The sequence below is a fragment of the Bidens hawaiensis genome, unplaced genomic scaffold, assembly GCF_021521415.1.
Source record: "Bidens hawaiensis isolate Kalapana, Puna unplaced genomic scaffold, B.hawaiensis_p1.1 tig00015186_1, whole genome shotgun sequence".
NCBI classification, from domain to species: domain Eukaryota; kingdom Viridiplantae; phylum Streptophyta; class Magnoliopsida; order Asterales; family Asteraceae; genus Bidens; species Bidens hawaiensis.
Genome location: NW_027492344.1, coordinates 196,500 through 212,821, shown reverse-complemented (window position 1 = coordinate 212,821; position 16,322 = coordinate 196,500).

The window sequence follows — 16,322 nt, the reverse complement described above, 5'->3', positions numbered from 1 at the left end:
TCGATGTTTAAAATTTTTCATTTTTACCCGCCAATTAATCGAGTTATCATCTTATGGAAGACTCCCAAATCAATTATTGACCAAATAAAAATTCACAATCTCACCAAACCCTAATAAATAATCTGCTAGTGTATTTATTAAAATCTCATCAATCTCAATCCTACCAAACAGCTTCATTAATCTCAGGTGAGTACCAAATATTTTTGCTTTTAGTGTCATACATAATAAAATAAAATGCCAGTTACATATATATATATATATATATATATATATATATATATATATATATATATATATATATATATATATATATATATATATATATATATATATATATATATATCGTTGATGACACAGTTAATAAAAAAATTCTGGAAAGATGGATAAGTCTTGGATGTCAGTAGGCGACAGATGTAGTAAAGCATATAAAGATGGTGTTAAGGCATTTCTAGATTTTGCAGTTCGTAATTGCAAGGAGACATCACCACCAATTTCTATTTCATGTCAATGTGTTCGGTTTGAGAACCACGTATCTCTTAGTTTAGACGATGTAGAACATCACTTGTACAGGTTTGGAATTGATAAGAATTATACTACTTGGATAAAATATGGAGAAGCCGACACCAACATTCCAACTAATGTTAATAATACTGGGTTTACCTGCTACCTGCATTCCAACTAATTATGATAATAATACTGGGCTTGTTGACACCAACATTCCGATAGATGCCTGTGAAACTGTAGAAATTGTAAATGCTACAAAAGACAATTTCAAAGGCGACTAGAAGCATCAATAGTTTCTACAACTGCTTGTTGACGCTGAGAAGCCCCTGTATAAAGGATGTCCTGACTTCACCAAGTTGTCTGCATTAGTACAACTACTCAACTTGAAGAGCAAGCACGGGGTATCTCATAAGTTTGTTGATGAACTTCTAAAATTGTTGAAAAAGATGCTACCTGCAGATAACAAAATGGTAAATAATATGTATGAGGGAAAAAGGATGATGAAGGCAATGGACTCATGATACGAAAAGATGCATGTGTGTATCAATGACTTCATTATTTACTATAAGGATTACAAGGATTTGGAAGCATGTCCAGTTTGTAACAAGTCAAAGTGGAAGGTGGATGAGAAGACTAACAAAACTTATATAAACACGCCCGCTAAGGTACTGTGGTACTTTCACATTATTCCACAATTCAAGAGCCTCTTTCAATCAAAGACCACAACAGAGAATTTAACATGGCATGCCATGAGTACCAATAAACCCGGTGTTTTATGCCACCCATCAGATTCACCAGCATGGAAAGCCATAGATGACAGGTACTCCGATACCATCAGAAGCGATCCAAGAAATCTTCGTCTAGGGATTTGCAATGATGGGGTCGACGTACATAGAGGCAACAGAAACCGCAGTGTCTGGCCTATTTTAGTAGTCATTTACAACCTTCCACCTTGGATGTGTATGAAAAGAAAGTTCATCATGCTTTCCTTATTAATATCTGGAGTGCCAGGAAACAATATTGATTTGTTTTTACAGCCTTTAATTGACGATCTAGCATCTTTATTTGAGGTTGGGGAGCCAACATATGATGCATATAAATAAGAAATGTTTACACTACGTGCAGTTGTGTTATGGACGATTAATGATTACCCTTCTCTTGGTACACTATGTGGTTTCCCTTATAGTGGATCAAAGGTTGTGTAGTGTGTCGGGGCGACACTCGGTGTGTTCAACTTTATCACACAAAGAAGCAGAGTTATGCTACCCACAGAAGGTATTTATCACATGAACACCCTTTCAGAAAACAAACAAAGACGTTCAATGGAAAAGAAGAGATGAGAATCGCTAAAGAGCCTATGACAGGGGAAGAGATATACGACGAGGCCAAAAACATTAACAATGAATGGGGAAAGGGATCTGAATCCCTAAGTAGGAGTAAGAGAAAAAGGGATAACACAACACTGCAACCATATTGGAAGAAGTTCAACATATGGTACCAACGGCTCAGCTATTGGAAGTATTTACCTATCCAACATTGTATTGATTTGATGCATGTTGAAAAGAATGTGGCAGAAGCTATTGTCGGGACGTTGCTGAACATTCCCGGTATGACAAAAGACGGATTGGCAGCTAGAAAGGATTTGGAGTTTTCAGGGATTAAAAAGGAGTTGCAACCGAAAGCAAAAGGCAACAATATAGAACTGTCTGCAGCATGCTTCACATTATCATCACAGGAAAAAGACATGTTTCTTGAAACATTGTATAAACTGAAGGCTCCACTAGGGTATTGTTCTAACTTTCTCTAGTTTGGTGAATCTTAAAGAAAGGAAGCTACAAGGCCTTAAATCACATGATTATCACATGCTTATGCAACAGTTTCTGCCCCTTGCAATACAGTCCATCATGCCAGAACCAATGAGAAATGCTATAATCAGGCTTTGTTTTTTTTTCAAGTTAATTTCTAGCAAAGAAATCATTGTAGAAGAGCTTGATAAGATGCAGGAAGAGAAAATAGTTATATGTGCCTGCTGGAGAAGTACTTTCCTCCATCATTTTCTGATTTCATGGTTCACTTAACCGTGCACCTTGTCAGAGAGATAAAAATATGTGGGCCACTATGCTTTCCTTGGATGTATCCCTTTGAAAGGTGTATGAAGGTTATCAAAGGGCATGTGCAAAATAAAATTTATCCAAAAGGGTGCATTGCTGAGGAGAAAATTGCGGAAGAAACAATCGAGTTTCTCAGCGAATACCAAACAAACATATAGAGTACTGTTGGTATTCCACATGATAAGCATGATGATAATGATGATACGCCTGAAATAGTGACGTATATCGAGTAAGTATTGCTAACATATATACTCTAAATTATATATATATTAATTCACAATATATTATACTCCTACTTGCAGATAACACAAGACCTCTTTGAAAAACCAAATGCCTGGTAAACGACAAGCATTGCTGGAGAAGGAGCATACTTTAAAGTTTGGTGACTGGTTACACGACAAGGTAGATCAATTTATTAAGTCTTCTATAATTTTTAAAAATCTTTTATAGTTTCTGCAATGTAGGTGAATCTAATCCTTGTAATGAACTTCAGGTTGAAAGAGAGCTAGCGGGCTCCCCAAGTTCTATATCGGAAACCGTAAAGTGGATTGCACACGGAGCACATCGTAACGTATCCAAATATGACTCATACGAAATCAACAGTTTTGCATTTCATATAAAATCTCATGATGGTAGAGTTTACCAGAACAGCGGGGTTGGTGTAGAAGCGGATGACATGCACATCAAAAAAGACGTGGTGACCTATGGACAAGACTTTTATTTTGGGGTTTTTCAAGAGATATGGGTCCTAGATTATTATACTAAAAGAATTCCGGTCTTCATGTGCTGATGGGTTGACCGTAAACATGTCAACCATGATATTCTTGGTTACACGTCGGTCAACCTAAACAAATTTGGCCACAAGGATGATTCGTTCGTATTGGTCTCGCAAGCACACCAGGTGTTTTATGTTCAAGATCAGCTGGATAGAAAAAAAGCATGTTGTCCTCATGAATCCACCCAACAATTATAGACATTCGTATGACAAGGTCGATGAGGAATTTAGTACGGTAACTTTCCCTCATGAGGGTAATAGATTGTCACGTGTACAACCAAATCAACTGCTTCGTAATGAGTCCCCTGATGACTACTGGAGGCCCGAGGAAAGCCTACAACTATTCTTAATGGAGATTGAACCCTTCATAGAATGGTTGTTTGAAAACCAGCATTCGTAATGGAGATTGAACATCTAGAAGTGCTGGTTTGATACAGTAGTTTGTTCTCCTAGTTAGATGTTAATAATGTTTAAATTTAGTTGTGATACATGATATCACCAGTCTTTACTTTGTACTTATTAATTCAAAGTAAACAAATATTGGTTTTTTTAATACTATTACTACTTATACAATCCTGTTTGTTGAATTCATTTCATTGAAGTCTCAGTCATTAAGTTCAAACAGACATTAACTAAATACACACATTCAAACATCAAGTGTAACGCTGAAACCAAATAAGTAACGAATATAAAATACAACATCTGTAGGAATCGGTCTACCCAAGACACATATTAGAGTTGATGTGGCTAGTACGTTATGATCCAAGTCGGGTCATACCCAATAACAAGTTAGACAAACACCATGATATTTATTCAAGATATGATCTAAAAATAAATATCAAACACTTAGAATATTTAGAAATGGGTTTCTAGATATTTTCACTAGTGTAATATATAAATTATATGGATAATTTATATTATGAGAGAAAGTATTTTATGTTGTTATTTAAATTGGTTAAATAACAAACATGAGAGGTATATAACATTATGCATTTTACATACCTTGCTAGTCAATATTGCTTTTAACATACTAGCAAGGTGTAACAAATAATATTGACTTGAGTTTGAATTTGTTAGTGGGAAAACAAAGGGTCCCCCCCTTTCCCCTCTCTCTCTCTTATCTTTATTAGTTTGTTATTTACTAGGACATGCAAGGATGATAGTGGGTGGATGAGTTATTATTCACTTTCACCTTCTCTCTCACACACACAAGTAAACTCTCTCAACTTTCTCTTCCATTTTAGACGATAGGAAGAATAAGAACAAGGAGAGGCTTTCTAAGTACAAATCCTAGCATACAAGGTGTTTGTTGAAGGCTTGGAAGGGTATACAAGCTTGAGGCGCTTCTCCATTGAAGGCTTGCTATTCAAACCGTCATCTCCTTCATCTTTCTTACATCTTGAAAGGTTGTATTACATAAACCCCCTATGGATGTTGGTTTTGTATGCATGCAAATTCGTATATGGATCCAGGGCTTGGGTTTTACATATAAAACAGGTTTTATATTAATCTAAATAACAAGATTTAAATCTAATTTATCCGCTGCGTATTTCATATAAAAGGGTTTATATGGCTTTGATAATCTTGTTAAATCCCAACAATGGCATCAATAGCCGCTTATACGGATACATGCATCAATAGATCTAAAATTTTTCGGGTTTTATGGTGTGGTTCACCATATGGCCAAAATCTTTTGGGGCTTTTGGTTATCCCTTGGTTCTTAAAGGTTATACTTTGCATGCATGTGATAACCTTGAAAAATTAAGTCATTTGGATGATTGATTGTTTTGTTTGGACAAAACCCGAAACTTTCGGTTTTTCTTATCCTTGGCCGAAAGTTTGAGGTTTAAAAGGGGAATCATTTAAAAGATGTAATACTTGCATATTTGGATGTGCATTTGGATGTTCATAACCTAGTCATGACCTTGTGTTTGGATGTGTGTTTGTGTTGTGATTTATTCAATATTCAATTTGGTTGTAATATTATTTTATAATATTACAACCAAATTTTTTTTTAATAATAACTAAATTAGTTTTATTTCTTTTACTAGAAGAAAATGTATTAGGATATATTTTTTTGTAAAAGAAGATGCAACAAGGTTACGGTTTTGGTTTTGGGCCTTAATGGATCTCATAGTACAAGATGGGATTCTAGCCCATTAACCAAAGCCCAAACTTGGAGGCCCATGAAGCTAGGAGCTGAAGGTTTGAGCCCAAAGGAAGCCTAAATAAAGACGACAACACAAAAGGTGGACACTTGAGGCATTTGGATGCGGAGTCAAGTGGGAGTTCACCAACACACGCCTTTGTTCACTTGGACAGGACTTTGTTCATTTGGTCATGCCTTTGTGCATTTGGTCCCTAGAGAGGCTTTTGGCACACTTGTTTCAGTCAACAAGTGTGGCCAAGATTAGGAGGCTATGGTTATGAACTTGTGGTTGTTTATTTATGCTTTGTATGGTTGATTTATATATTTTGTTTTATCTTATTTGGATAAGGATAATTAACAAACTTAATATCAACAACTTGCATAAAATTGGTTCCTTAGAAATCATTAGGTAATAAAATTGGTTTTATTAAAGGTTAGTGATTTCACAATAAAATGGGTTTTTTTAAAAAGAACTTTGAAAATGGGTTTTCAAATAAAGTACCATACATTTGAATGCATGCAAATGCAAGGTACATAGTTTTCCAATCTAGAATTTAGAAAACTTAAATCCCTTTTAAAACAAGTTAAACACCATCCTTTTATACAATACTCGAGTCACTTGTAGACTTGATGTGGGGTAAGGGTCACCTAACCACATTTAAGAAAACTTGTGATCTTGAGGTGGTTTTACAATACTTGTGGGATGAGGGTCACCTAACCACTTGTATGTGTAAACTCACACGTGTGTGTAAGTAGGATGACTTGATTTGGAAACCATGGTTATAGGGTCACCAAAACATGGCATACAAAGGTGTTGATGGGATTAAACGTGCCAACTAAACATATGATGTTTAACCGATCCCATAAAACTAGAAGTTGCAAAGTTGCAAAGGGTTGCAATTGTCAAACGTTGACTACCTTGTTAATTTGAATAGTGGGATAAAGGTCACCTAACTACTATTTGAATGAAACGTTGGATTCTAGATTTTAATCATTAATTGTGTTAAAGATATAAAGGGTATTAAAGATTAAAATTAGTTTAATTGATATCGAAAACGCTAAATTGAACTTTGTTAAATTCTTTTATAGATGGCCACAATCAACAATCCACCTAACGCAATTATCCCACTCGTGCATAACCTATCACTAAGAGCTATACTTGATAAGGATCGTCTTAACCATAATAATTTTATGGATTGGTATCGAAATTTGAGAATTGTTCTCAAACAAGAAAAAAGGTCCTACATTTTAGACGACCCTATTCCTGATGAGCCCGATGTAAATGACTTGGATGCCTATGCAAATTGGTTAAAATACACCAAGGATTCGGTGCAAGTTTCTTGCCTCATGTTGGGAACAATGATTCCTGAGATCCAAAAGGATTTCGAGAATCATGGGGCGTATGACATGATAACCCAGCTTAAGGAAATGTTCCTTACTCAAGCAAGGGTGGAGCGCTTCGAAATGGTTCGAGCACTTCATGCATGTCATATGGAAGAAGCCCAATCTGTCTCATCTTATGTACTTAAGATGAAAAGCCACATTGATAGGCTTGAACGGCTTAATTGTCCGGTCTCAAAAGAGTTAGCCACGGATTTGATCCTAAACGGCTTAACTAAAAGGTTTGAGACATTCGTTATGAACTACAACATGAACGGATGGGACAAATGCACTGGTGAGCTTCACGCAATGTTTAAAACGGCCGAAGCGGGAATGGGTAAAAAGGTTTTACCGGTTCTCACGATCAATGAAGGTGGCAATAAGAAGAGGCATCACCCGGAACCTAAGGCAAAGGTTGCCAAAGGTAAGGGACACGTCAAGGGCAAGTTCAAGGGAAAGGCAAAGGCGGAACCCAAACTCAAGAAGCTAAAGGTTAGCACTGAGGATCCGTGCTTTGGTTGTGGGGAGATAGGTCACTGGATGAGAAATTGTCAGACCTATCTCAAGGAGTTGAAAGCTAAGAGGGATGCGGGGCAAGCCTCAGGTACAACTTTCATGATCCATATTGATCTTAATATTATTTCTTCTAACACATGGGTATTGGATACCTGATGTGGAACTCATATCTGCAATTCATTGCAGGGATTCAAAAGAAGAAGTGATTACAAGAAAGGAGATATAAGTCTCTTCATGGATAATGGAGCAAAGGTTGACGTCCAAGCCCTTAGGAGATTATGTTTTGAAGCTTCCAAATGGTTTGGAAGTTCTTTTGAAAAACATTCTGTATTCTCCTAGTTTGACTAGGAATATTATCTCTGTTTCTGTATTAAGACAATTTGGTTATGATTTCAAGTTTGTAGACAGTGGGTTTTATGTTTTCATGAATGAGGTCTTTTACTTTAAAGCAATGCCATTGGTTCATGATAATACATCCATTGATAACTCATTGTACCAAGCTAACACCAAAAGACTCAAATTGGATTTGTGTAAAAATTTTCTTTGGCACTGTCGCCTTGGTCACATAAACAAGGATCGCATTCATACACTTAAAAAGAATGGTCTTTTGAAATAAAATGATGATTTATTTGATGAGTACGAATCTTGTTTATTGGGAAAGATGACCAAGGAGCCCTTTAATGGAACTAATGAAAGGGCGAAAGACTTATTAGGTATCATACATTCAGATGTATGTGGTCCTTTTAAGACAATGACAAGGAATGGTGAAAGATACATCATTACCTTTACCGACGATTATAGTCGCTATGGGTATGTGTTCTTGTTAAGACACAAAGATGAAGCCTTTGAAATGTTCAAAGTCTTCCAAAATGAAGTACAAAATCAACTCAACAAAACAATCAAAGTACTACGATCCGATAGAGGAGGTGAGTACCTCAATGATGCATTTCTAGAACATCTTAGGAGTTGTGGGATTGTCTCAGAACTTACTCCACCTGGAACACCACAACATAATGGTGTGTCTGAAAGGAGAAATTGAACTCTATTGGATATGGTTCGATCCATGATGGCTAGAAGCACATTACCTCTATCATTTTGGGGCTTCGCATTGATTTTCGCAGCCCGTATTCTAAATATGGCACCAACCAAGAAAGTGGAAAGGACACCTTTTGAAATATGGCATGGAAGGGTTCCATCATTATCATATTTAAAGGTATGGGGTTGTGAGGCTTATGTTAAGAACCACACCCGAAACAAACTGGAATGTCGATCCACTATGTGTGTTTTTGTAGGATATCCCAGAGATTCGATGGGATATTATTTCTACAATCCAAATGAGCATAAAGTGTTTATTGCTCGAAAGGCTGTGTTCTTAGAAAGAAAGTTCCTTACGGAAGGAACTAATAGAAATGTGAAACTCGAAGAGAATCGAGAACCACAAGCCGATACACGTTTGGTTGACACTAGCAATCAACAAGAGGTTGTTGATGATGATCAAATGGTTGATCGAAACACACAAAGCGTTTGCACGTCTGGTAGAACTAGCACCCCACCTGAAAGATATGGATTTTTCATGGATGGATGCTACGTGGTAGATTCGAATGAACCCACCACATACCGAGATGCAATGTCGCAATCTGATTGTGATAAATGGCTGGAAGCCATGAACGTTGAGATGCAATCCATGCATGACAACCAAGTATGGGACTTGGTTGCTCCACCTCTTAATTCCAAACTGGTTGGAAGCAAGTGGGTTTTCAAGAAGAAAACTGATATGCATGGAAACTTGGATACTTATAAAGCTAGACTTATAGCAAAGGGTTTCACTCAAACTCAAGGGGTTGATTATGATGAAACTTTCTCGCCCGTGGCGATGCTAAAGTCTATTAGGATATTATTTGCCGTAGCCGCATATTATGACTATGAGATTTGGCAAATGGATGTCAAAATCGCTTTTCTAAATGGACATCTTGAAGAAGATGTTTATATGGTTCAGCCCGAAGGTTTTGTCGATCCACAACATCCTAATAAAGTATGCAAGTTAAAGAAATCAATCTATGGATTGAAACAAGCATCTAGAAGTTGGAATCACCGTTTTGATGAAGAGGTCAAGAAATTTGGATTCATCAAGAACGCTGATGAGGCTTGTGTGTATAAGAAAGCTAGTGGGAGCATCATTACTTTCCTAGTATTGTATGTTGATGACATACTTTTGTTTGGGAATGACATTCCAACCATGGAAGGTGTAAAAGCCTGGCTTGGGAGTTGTCTTTCCATCAAAGATCTTGGTGAAGCCGCCTATATTTTGGGAATAAGCATCTATAGGGATAGATCAAGGCGGTTGATAGGTTTGAATTAAAGTGCATACATTGACAAAATCTTGAAAAGGTTCAAGATGGACAACTCTAAGTAAGGTTTCGTACCCATTCAAAGAGGAACAATATTGAGTGCTTCTCAATGTCCAAGCTTAAAGGATGAGCAAGACAAAATGAATGGAATCTCGTATGCATCTGCTATAGGATCCATTATGTATGCCATGATATGCACTAGACCGGATGTGTCATGCGCTTTGAGCATGACAAGTCGATCCTAACAAAATCCGGGAAGTAGCCATTGGATGACGGTTAAGAGCATATTGAAATACCTTAGAAGGACTAAGGATATGTTTCTAATATATGGCTCTGGTGAGGAGGAACTCGTTGTAAAGGGTTACACGGATGCGAGTTTCCAAACTGATCGAGATGATTCTCGATCACAATCAGGATATGCTTTCGTTATGAATGGTGGAGCTGTCTCTTGGAAGAGCGTACAACAAGATGTGGTAGCCTTGTCCACCACTGAATTAGAATTCATCGCCGTCTCATTGGCAGCTCAAGAAACTGCATGTATTAGAAAGTTCGTGGCCGATCTAGGGGTAGTCCGTACCATTCAGGACCCTCTAGAAATCTTTTGTGACAACGAAGGTGCGATTGCTCAAATCAAGGAACCTCGTGCACATCAAAAGACTAGGCACATTGAGCGGAGATAATGAACATGAGGATGTGTTAGTGCATAATTTGTTGTCCGTAGCTGATCGAAGAGGCTAGGGCCAGTTTAGTCATTAGACTATAATGTAAAATGGCACATTCGTTATGGATTGTATAGCGAATGGAGTCCATTTGTTAGACTAGTTTCCTATTCGTGAAGTTAGGAGCCCATTCGCTAAGGGATTAGGCGAATGGAGGCTCATTCATTATTTAAGAATGCCATTTGTTATGAAATGTCACGAATAGGTAGTTCATTCGTTACATGAACACCCCATTCGTTAGTGATGTTCACGAATGTGGGTTGGGCCTATAAATAGGCCGTTCCTGTTCATATGAACTAAGAGGTTTGCGCTTAATGTATTAACATGTCGTTACCATGCTAAATTCTCTCTAGGATTAACGTATTTAATGTATTCATCCTTTATAGTATCAATAAAGTATTGTTAATGCATCGATATATTATGTTAGAGACTAGATTTTGGATCGTATAACGTCTATTTAACATATTTACAACTGGTATCAGAGCAGACGGTTGCTTGTGATACATCAATTCGTTGCCGAAATTTGATTTGAAATGTGTTCTTCATGTTCATTGGGTTTTGGTACTGTTTGATCGAATTTTGATCAAATCAGTGAATGTTTAATGTAATTGATGATTTTTTATGTTCGTTCAAGAACTTGCCGAATTTGTCAACAAATGGGAGAGACAAAATTTTATAGGAGTTTATTTGGCTTGTATCTTCCTATGTTTGCAAGTATTTCTTGAAAACTGCAATTCGGGTGTTAATTCATGATTGCAAAGCAACATTTGACTAGGTTCAAGCTTTTTCGAGATTAAATCATGACTTTGTGGGATACGAGTGTATGTTCGTTTGCTTCTTTCCAAGGGACTTTGATCCTGACTATGTTGGCTACGAGTATTCGGCAGATTACTTCGTTTGAGAGGGAAAATTCCTGAATGGGTTGATTTTGTTGAAGAATATACGAGTCTTTTCATTGGATTGAAGAATCAGATCGTTCAAGACTGACTAATCGAGGTTGGATCTATGAATCATATGCCCAAAACATTAGTGCATCTAAGCGAATGGGATGTAGAAGAGCTTCAAAGAGTTAATTTGGGATAGACGTTATCAAGAGAGGGAAAACCGAATTGAAAGATGTTGTATGATCGGGTTGTTCATGAAGATGTGTGACGAGGTTAAACATAAAGGTATTTTTGCTTTACCGGTGCTGATGGATAGCTGATGACTTGATGCTGATTGTTGAAAGATTAAACCATATCATATGCCAGTTGAATGATCGGGACGATCACCTGGAGTTGTTTGCTTTAAGTGGGATATCTAATACGAGAAGCTACAAGTTATTGGTTTGCTGAAAAGACTTAAAGATTTTCTATCTGCCTAAGCCCGAGAATCATCAGTCAAGGGTTGTTAATGTATTAATCATGACTGATGATTTGCAGTTAAAGTATTCGACAGCTACGGAAAAGGGGGGTCTGTTAGTGCATAATTTGTTGTTTGTAGCTTATCGAAGAGGCTAGGGGTAGTTTAGTCATTAGGTTATAATGTAAAATGGCTCATTCGCTATGGATCGTATAGCGAATGGAGTCCATTCGTTAGACTAGCTGCCTGTTCTTTAAGTTAGGAGCCCATTCGCTAGGGATTTAGCGAATGGAGGCTCATTCGTTATTTAAGAATGCCATTCGTTATGAAATGTAACGAGTGGGTAGCTCATTCGTTACAGGAACTCCACATTCGTTAATGATGTTAACGAATGTGGTTTGGGCCTATAAATAGGCAGTTCCTATTTATACGAATTAAGAGGTCTGTGCTTAACGTATTAACATGTCGTTACCATGCCGGATTGTCTCTAGGATTAACGTATCTAATGTATTCATCCTTTAAAGTATCAATAAAGTATTGTTAATGTTTTGGTGTATCGTGTTAGCGACTAGAACTTGGCTCGTATTGCAGTTAAAAGTATACAAAGTTAAAGTATTCATCAGCTACGGAAACGGGGAAGTCTGTTAGTGCATGATTTGTTGTCCGTAACTAATCGAAGAGGCTAGGAATGGGATATAATGTAATATGACCCATTCTCTGTGGATTGTACAGCGCATGGAGTCCATTCGTTAGACTAGTTGCATATTCGTTAAGTTAGGAGCCCATTCGCTAAGGGATTTAGTGAATGGAGGCTCATTTGTTATTTAAGAATGTCATTCGTTATGAAATGTAACGAATGGGTAGCTCATTCATTACAGGAACACACCATTCGTTAGTGATGTTAACGAATGTGGGTTGGGCCTTTAAATAGGTAGTTTTTGTTCATACAAATTAAGAGGTTTGTGCTTAATGTATTAACATGCCGTTACCATGCAGAATTCTCTCTAGGATTAACGTATCTAATGTATTCATCCTTTAAAGTATCAGTAAAGTATTGTTAACGTATTGATATGTCGTGTTAGTGACTAGATCTTGGCTCGTATAACGTCTATTTAACGCGTTTATAGGATGGGTAGCCACTACCACGATGATGATGTGAATGATAGAGCAAGTTGAGTAGTAATAGCGACCCACCCTCCCTCTCCCCACCCTCATTGGGAATACAATATACTATGAGAACGGTTCCTTTGAATCACTGTAAAATAAAGATGCAAACTCCCTTTTTTAAAAGAGACATTTCTGTATCTCATATCGTTCACGTAAATGCGATGTTTATTAATATTGGAACTCCCTTTTTCTCCATTCTTTTTACTATGAGAAGTTATCTTTACAGTTTACACCAATTCATCGTAGGATATTGTATTTATTTTTTCACTATTCCCATAGAAGTGTCTATTTAGGCGATCCTCAAGTTCTCGTAGCGACGATCATCTTCTATATATGGTTTGAACACCTCAAGATTTTAAGGAGGGATGCTTTGGTTCACTACAATATGGTCCCACATGTAATTCTCTTATGCCACTAGAGGTGAGAAGGTATGTGAAGCACCGAATGCGCCAGAGAGGGGTTGCTTTTCTTCAAAAAAAAAGATCAAGGATTTCTTTATTGTATATTTTGGGTTCATACATTGCAAAGAGGAAACAAACAAGTAAATTAGAAGACTATTAAATAATATGGAAACACAATCACTAGTAATGGTTGGCCAATCTTCTTTGATTTGTAAAGCAACGGTCATTGATATGCAAGGAATATGGCTGTCATAATTTTCTTTTTATGGAAATGATGAATTTACTGAGCAAATACATTTTCATTTTCTAACCCTCTCCTCTCAAGTTGAGTAGCTCAACTTGTCTAGACAGTTGTTGAAACTTCTTATGTTGACCGCTTTAGTTAAGATATTTACTAATTCGCCTTCTGAACGAACAAAGGGTAGTGCTATAATTTATGCTTCAAGTTTTTCTTTGATGATGTTTCTATCGACCTCCACATGCGCTGTGCGATCGTGTTGAACAAGATTTTCTGAAATTTGTATTGCAGCTTTGTTATCACACATGATCCTACTAGCTTCGGTTTGGAGAAAACCAATTTCTGACATAAGTTTACGTATCCATAGAACCTCTTCCACGTCGCGTGCAATTCTTCAGAATCCTGCTTCGGCACTAGATAATGCTACAACCTTCTGCTTTTTGCTTCTCCATGTAACTAAATTTGCACCAACTAGCGTAAAGTAACCCGATGCTGATCTTGCATCATCTTTGTCCCCTGCCCAGTCTGCATCAATATATACTTAAACTTTTAGGTGTTTATTTGGTTTGAAGAGAACTTTGTGGCATATTGTCCCTTTGAGATATCTGATAATTCTCCATGCTGCTCCATGTGAGTGTTTTGAGGTTAATGCATAAATTTGCTGACTACCCCTATTGCATATGCGATGTGTGGATGAGTATGCACAAGATATATTAATTTTCCTACCAAGCATTGATATCTTCCCTTGTCTGCCAGTTCACCTCCTTCTTCCACGTGCATTTTATGATTAACCATCATTGGTGTATCGGCCGGTTTGCATTCGATCATACATGTCTCAGCTAAAAGATCAAGAATATTTTTATATATATAGAGATACCTTTTTTAGATCATAGTACTTCAATTCCTAGAAAGTACTTAAGCCTTCCTAGGTCCGTTATTTCAAATTCTTTAAACGGGTTTGCTTTCAAATTCGCATTTCTTCATCATTGTTCCCTGTAATGATCATGTCATCAACATATATGATTAAACAAGTTACAAGGTTACCTCTGTTTTTAAGGAAGAGCGTACGATCAGAATTGCTTTATCGAAACCCATATCATTTCATTGCTAGGATGAATCTTCCGAACCAAGCTCTAGGAGATTGTTTCAGCCCATAGATAGTTTTTTTTAAGCGACAAACTTCGTTTGCTTTGAAATTCTCTTGGAACCCGAGTGGAGCTTCTATATATACTTATTCTTTTAATTCTTCATGAAGAAAGGCATTCTTAATATCAAATTGGTGAAGAGGCCATCCTTCATTTGCAGTGATCGAGAAAAGGACCCTGATTTTGTCCATCTAGGCTACCAGAGAGAAGGTTTCATTGGAATCAATTCCATACATTTGAGTGTAGCCTTTAGCTACCAACCATGCTTTGTATCTTCCAGTAGTTCCGCCTGGTTTATGTTTAATCGTGAAGAACCATCGACATCCTACGGGTTTCTTTCCTTTTGGACGATCACATATTTCCCATGAATTATTTTTAATTAGTGTTTTCATCTCTGTGTCCATAGCATCTTTCATTTCTATGATCCTAAGGCTTGTTCCACAGAGTTTGGAATTTGTTCAGCATATAGAAAAGTGTTAAAAGGCCTTAGCTTCTTAGATAGGTTTGCTTCTGCTATGTTGGTTATGGAATATCTGGATGATTTGGATTGTTTTTTTGGTTAGTATCTCTTTGCAGGAACTCCTCTGTTGGCTCTTGATGGGAGGACATATCTCTCGGTTGTTTATTCTTGTCTTGTTTCTTCTTGTTCCACATGCACAATATTTTCTACTTCATGTTCTTCCACATGCATTGTGTGCTACTTCTATCTAATGGTTGTTAGTTGTATCAATATTTTCGCGAGATCCTTCATTTGTTGTATTTTCAAATATATAAGAATTACATACCGCGGACGTTGGGACGGGAGGTAATTGGATTGTAGCACTGATTGTTGATCCCCCATATTGGTGTGGAGTTGATGACTCATCTTGGATGTTGTGACTGACTTCTTCGAATGTTGAGGCCTATTTTGGAACTCATTTTAGCCAACTAAGTGTGTCATGTTCTTTCTCGCCCTCTCCACTAAGTTGGGAGGTATAAAAGAGTTCGGTTTCAAGAAAGTCACAGCTCATGCTGGTGTACACATGACGTTTTGTTGGACTATAACACTTGGACCTCTACTATCTATGCATGTATTTTCAACTTAGTCGCCAGAATCTTCTTCCCGGCTTGAACCACCTAGCTAACCAGACTAGTGGGGGCCTATTTGGAGACATACTAAAAACCGTACCTTTGAAACCTACACAACACCCGTTTCCAAATAAAAAGGAGAAATAAAGATGGAGTGCAACCTGTAGAGCACGTGATGCCCAGTCGGGTTGCCCACACAACGAATCTCTTTCTTCATCTATAGATATCTAAATAGAAAGACGCGTAAAAGTAATAGCTTTATGTTATGGTTAGCCCCCAACTTACGGCCTTGCTACATCTTCTCCCATTATCTTGTACCCTTATAACACTTGCACAGACAGGCGCATACACAAAGGTTTCGAACCTTTTATTAGCTTAATCTTAGCCCTACCATGCTAGGCACAATATTATTTGGTGATCATAAAAAATAACATTAATAAAAAAAATGTTATGTAGTATG